This window comes from Peromyscus leucopus, chromosome 17 (assembly GCF_004664715.2).
Source record: "Peromyscus leucopus breed LL Stock chromosome 17, UCI_PerLeu_2.1, whole genome shotgun sequence".
Classification (NCBI taxonomy): Eukaryota; Metazoa; Chordata; class Mammalia; order Rodentia; family Cricetidae; genus Peromyscus; species Peromyscus leucopus.
The window spans coordinates 31,831,792-31,837,791 of NC_051077.1; positions in this window are offsets into that span (position 1 = coordinate 31,831,792).

The following is a 6,000-nucleotide window of genomic DNA, read 5'->3' on the forward strand; positions in this document are numbered from 1 at the left end:
CCGAGACTTGCAGCGTGGAAGCAATGGGAGCGCAGACAATGGCCCGATTCAGCGCAGGAGTGCTTAGCCAACTGTGCGCCACAGCACAAAAGACCCAAACAAATGAGGAAGCCTAGGCCTCCGGGGGCCGACCCGGGATCGCACGCCCGGGCAGCTTGACCGGGTGGCGGCAGCCTCAACCGTACCGGGAGGCTTCAACGCCAAGCGTGGGGATGACAGCGTCTGAGCCGCGTCCCCTCGGACCTCCCAGGCGCGAGGCCCGCAGTCCCCGGCGCTGACTGCCTCTGCCTCTCCCGCAGTCCCCGGGAGGCAGTCTTCATTCCAGAGGCTGGAACGGGGGGCGCGCGCGCGGGAGCACCGGGACCGCCGCTGCGACAACGCAGGAAGAGCCCGATGGGTGCTGACGACCGCGGCGCCCGCGTCAGGCTTCCTCCTTCCGAGGCTGGCAGGGGCGCGGGAGGGTGGGGGCGCGTGCCGACACGCGTGGGTCCCCCGCCGCAGGCATACTCCTACTCACGGGGCCGCGGTGGCTGCGGAGCCCGGCGATCGGCCCGCGCGCGGGGCCATCGGGGCTCGGGGACAAGCGCGCTGCGCCTTGGCCCGGCAGGAAGCGGGACGGCCACCCAGTGTCATGCTAATCTCGGGGCTGCGCAGAGGCTCAGCGCGGATCCCGGCAGCAAATCCCCAGCAGCGGCAGCAGCGGCGGCGGCGGCGGCGGCGGCGGTGGCGGCGGCGAGGGGCCTGGGCCCTGCCGATGACACCGCGCGGATCGTTCCACGTCTTTCCGATGGTCCCTCCCCCTCGCTCCGAGGGCTAGCCTTCGTGGGAACGCGCCGATCTGCGGCGCCCGGCCCGGCCCACCTGCGCCCAGCCGGAGCCACGGGGCGCCGCGAACGCGCGGGGACGCCAGGCCCGCGCCGCCTGCCACGCGCCCACGGCCTGCGCCCTCCGCGATCCTGGGTGGAAGTCACTCCCCGGTGGCGTGGCTGCGCTGGCGGCCCGGGGCCTCCGCACCGCCGGGCCCTGCACAGCTGTTTATGGTCCAAGCACCAATCGCTGCAGGACAGCGGTGCGCGCGGAGGAGGGGGCGCGGGCCAGACGCGAGGTCACGCCGAGTTAAAGGCGCCCGGCCTGGCCGCCAGCCCCGCCACGCGCCGCCACTCCCATTCTTATCCACCAAGCTCACCTCCCTATTTGGGTTGCCAAAAATGCGTTTTGAGCTATAAACAATGAGAATAAACCTGATTGCCTCTCGAGGTGATCTGTCATTTCGCGTTCGAGCTTTTTTTTTTTTTTTTTTTTTTTTTTAATGCATCTGTGACAACGAGGCGTTCCCAATCATTTTAAAGGTGGTGTTCCACGCTGATGGGTGACAAGATGCAGAGCCAGCAATGGGAAGCCTTCATGGGGACTCAGCAGACGGAGGCTCTAAAGGGTTAAGATTCAGGAAGCCCTGGCAAGACTTCCAGGAGGCAGAAAGGCAATGAGATCTAGAAGAGGGGCCGCCATCTATCGCCAGTATCTCTGTCAGGAAAAAGAAAAAAAACCTCTCTGCGGATACTAGGGGGCGGGGATAAAAAGCCACAAGTCACATATAAAACCCATAACTATATCAAGCAATATTAATTACTAACTATTAGCTAATATTCAACGACCTCTTTATAAAGTCAAGACAATCCCTCAAAAGGTGCCTTTTGCTAAAATGCAAGAATCAGAAAGGTTTAGAAGGATTAAAGGGCCATAGAGGTGATTTTTTTTAGATGTTTTCATAAATGTGAGTTATGACATTTAGATATCTCAAATCACCAATTACTAGTGCCTCTCACGAAGCCAAAGTGGTTACAAATTATTGTAACAATTATGAGTTAAGAGTGAAGGTGATCGTATGACAACTAGAATAGTCACTAACTGTGCGGCTCAAGTATGTAAAATACCACACACGGCTGCGTGCAGCCAATGATCTAGTAGAAAAGAAATACAGAATGCTGTTAGAGCCAAAAACTGTGCCACATTTTGTGAAGAAGCATAAACTCTACGGGACATGCCAGGAGCTGAGGCCTACAGCGTGAAGAGCTCCTCAAAAAGAGAAGGAGGTGGTGTTTTGGGGGCCATGGGAACAGCCTGCACAAAGGCCCTGAGGTAGAAATGAGTCTTGGTTTCTGTGGGAAGAAAAGCAAGAAGGCCAGTATGGCTGGACTCAGCGCTGAAGAAAGCCGTGGGCGATGAGGTCATGGAGGAAGAGAGAGTAGATCATGCAGGGACTTGCTGGCCATGCTCAAGGTTTATATTCTACTCCTGGTGGACCGGGAGCCACGGTAGGGCTCAAAGCAGAACTGCATTCATAATTTTAGAATGTCTGTGTAGGAGGAGCTTAGAGGGTAGACTACGAGGTGGGGGCTGGTTGGGAATTTGTGGGAAGTAAGTTTGAATTCCATGTCAGTTGTAAAAAAAAAGGGGGGGGAGTTCATGTTCATGTCGTGAAACAGTGAGTGGGCTGGTGTGTGTTTGAAGAGGAGAGCCAGAGCAGGTCCCAGGCAAGAGAGAGCGCCCAGTGGCCAAGCAGCCAGGCATGTAAGAACCAGGCAGTCAGCAGAAGAAGGCTCTCAGAATCCAGATGATGTGTGAAGCAGAGACTATAGGCCCCCGCTCAGGACCTGACTCCCAACGTGAGCTAACCATGTGGAATGGTCATCCCAAGAGAACGGATGGGTACAGCCACTGGGAAAGTCAAGTTCAGCTCCTCCATCTGTGCTTTGGAAAAAGTCTGCTTTCCTCCTAGATGACCGCTGGATCCCTAGCCACATCTCCTAATCTCCTAGCGTTCCTGAAACAACAGTGTCTCTTAGGCGTGAACTAACCACCAAGTCAACCCATCTTTGGAACCCCAATATTCAACCTGGGAATTCACAATTAAAATTTAATTGCTGGGGAGACAGTTCAGTTATAAATGTGAGGACCTGAGGTACACAACCGTAACCCATGTAAAAAGAAGCCAGGCACAGTGACACACACTTGTAAATCCAGCTCTGGAGAGAGAGACAAGGATCCCTGCGACTCACTGGACAGCTAGTCTATTATAATCAGAGATCTCTGGGCCAATGAGAGACACTGTCTCAGAGAAACAAAGGTGGGTGGCACCTGAGGACTCCTGAAGTGAATCTCTGGGCCCTACACACATATGCACACTGTGCATGCAATTCCCAACACCTCACACACAAACACACACATATCCACGAATCCATATACTCATGTACACACATATACAGTCATACACAAATACATATACAGAAACACACATGCATACCCATACACATAAAAACGGCTAAGTAAATCTATTTTATAATACTAAAAATTATAAAGAAGGTTTAAGAATTTGCATATTTAGTTTTATGTATCAGGTCAGAAATACTAATTAGATCTGGTTGTAACTTGAATTCAGTTGTGTTGTTGGTTTTAAGACTTGCCGAGATGGAAAGCTGTAAGAATTTTGACTGACACTCTCATCATTTAAAATTGTGAAATTCGTCTTCGTCATTGAGTGAATTTAAGAGGAACCGAAGTGTGAGCCCGTGTGTAAGGGACATCTTAGCTACTTACTGTTGCTCACTGCCCTAATTAGGAGACTGGTAAAGACCTGTTAAACACTTGGGAAGGTTTGGGTGGGCCTTCTCCTGTCAATTAGATCAACTGCTTTTAAAAAAAAAAAAAAATGAATATGCCAAGTAGTTGGTTTCAAAAATAAAAGGAAAATATCGGATGAATTAGGCTTGCAGTTAAAAAATCTTTGTAATAAAATCAAAATGCAACCATAATCTAATAAGAAAATCCAAACAGAAAAATGCTTTAAAAAAAAAAAAAAAGAGGGGGGTGCGAATAATCAGCACTTACATACAATCTAATAAGGGATTAATATCCCCAATACAGAGAAAATTGTTTAAAAAAAAAAAAAAAAAAAAAAAAAAAAAAAAAAAAAAAAACTCAAAGCAACAAGACACACACACACACACACACACACACACACACACACACACACACCAAATAACCTAATCCAAAAACTTGACAGAAGACACACAGATAGTCAATAAGAATAACCACATATGGGGGCTGGAGAGATGGTTCAGTGGTTAAGGGCACTGGCTGCTCCTCCAGAGGTCCTGAGTTCAATTCCCAGCAACCACATGGTGGCTCACAACCATCTATAATGAGATCTGGTGCCCTCTTCTTGGTGTGCAGGCAGACCACTGTGTACATAATAAATAAATAAATCTTAAAGAAGAAGAAGAAGAAAACAAAAAAAAAAAAAAAAAAAAAAAAAAAAGAAGAAGAAGAAGAAGAACCACATAAGGGATGGAGGTTAGGCTCCCAAACGAAAATATAACCATAAGCACACAAAAATTCTCAATATCACTAATCATCAAAGATACACAGCTCAAAAGTGTTATAAGGTACCTCTTATAACCATTAGGTAGGGTATTAGCAAAAGGAAGGACAATGAGGAAGGAGGGGGAGGGAGGACTGAGGGAGAGAAGGAATGCAGAGAAATTTGAGCCCCTGTTTAGGGCTGGCGGAACTGAATCAACTGTATAGTTGCTATAGAAAACAGGAAGGCAATACCTCAAAAAATTAAAAATGGGATTCAAATATGATCCATTAATTCCACCTCAGAATATGTGCCCAAATGAAGAGAATGCAAGGTATGAGAGAGGTATTTACAAGCAATTTTCATAGTTTTACTCATCAGGGTTAAAACATCAACACATAAAAGAAAATGTAGCTTATCCACACGGTGGAATATTATTCTGCCTCCAAAAGGAAGAGTATTTTTATGTCTGCTACATATGTCTGAACCTCAGCGGCACCATGTTAAATGACGTATCAGCCACAACAAGATAAATACAGTGTGCCTCGCTTAGCTGACGCAGAACAGTCAAAATCACAAGAGACAATAGGTGAAGGGTGGCTGCCAGACTGGGGAGGAAGAGCTAGGAGGCTACTGGGTAATGGACAGAGGACCGTGAAGACGGTCGTGGAAATGGATGGTGGTAGTGGTGCATTTCTGACGTAGTCTATTTTACCAAGCATTTTACAATGGCTAAGATGGATATTTTATATCATGTGTATCCAGGGCCATAATAATAATTTCCTGATACTAAAGGTGTTTGAAAAAGTCATAGGGAATCATATCAATTTATGTTTACCTGAAATGATAGAAGACGTGTGTGTGTATGTGTGTGTGTGTGTGTGTGTGTGTGTGTGTGTGTTTAATGAATTACTCCACTAGGGGTTGATAATGCTCACAAGATCTCTAGTCTAGCTCACAAAAACCCCAGTACCAAGCATGAGAAATCTCCCTTTGTGCCCTTGGTCAGGAGAACTCAACGGACTCCCAAAACAATACTGCCTATTGCTATAGCCCTTGGGAGTCTCCCAGAATTCGAAGGTGAGACCCTGTTGCTGAAGACACATTGTACTTCAGACCTGGAAGCCTCTTCCCTGAGGACCAGCTTCCATAGTACCTGAAGGTGCCATGCAAACTGCTAAAGTCCTACCCAGCTTTGACACCCACAAACCACAATAACAGAATACCAAGATATCCCCCAAAGATGCTATCTATAATGGCCGTTATAATGGGAGGTAACCAACAGCTGTCCAGTTAGACTTACGGCTCACTCAATGGGACAGAAATTGTGCCTAATACTGCAAATCTAGACAACTACCCATAACTCACCAGTGAGGCCATAGAACCGAGAGAGAACATACTACTGCCACTTCCTTAATCCAGTATAACCTCTTAACTGCATTCTAAACAGTTATCCTTATGGCCACAGGGAAATGTACAGCTGCACCCTTTATCAAAGACACCTCTCTCTGCAGCAGATGGAGACCACGACAGAAAACGACAACTGATCAAAATGCAGAGAGCAAGTGATGGGGTGCACAACCCCAGTTGAGAGCATCTCAGAAGAGAAGCCGGAAAGGCTGTAAAAACAGAGGACCGGG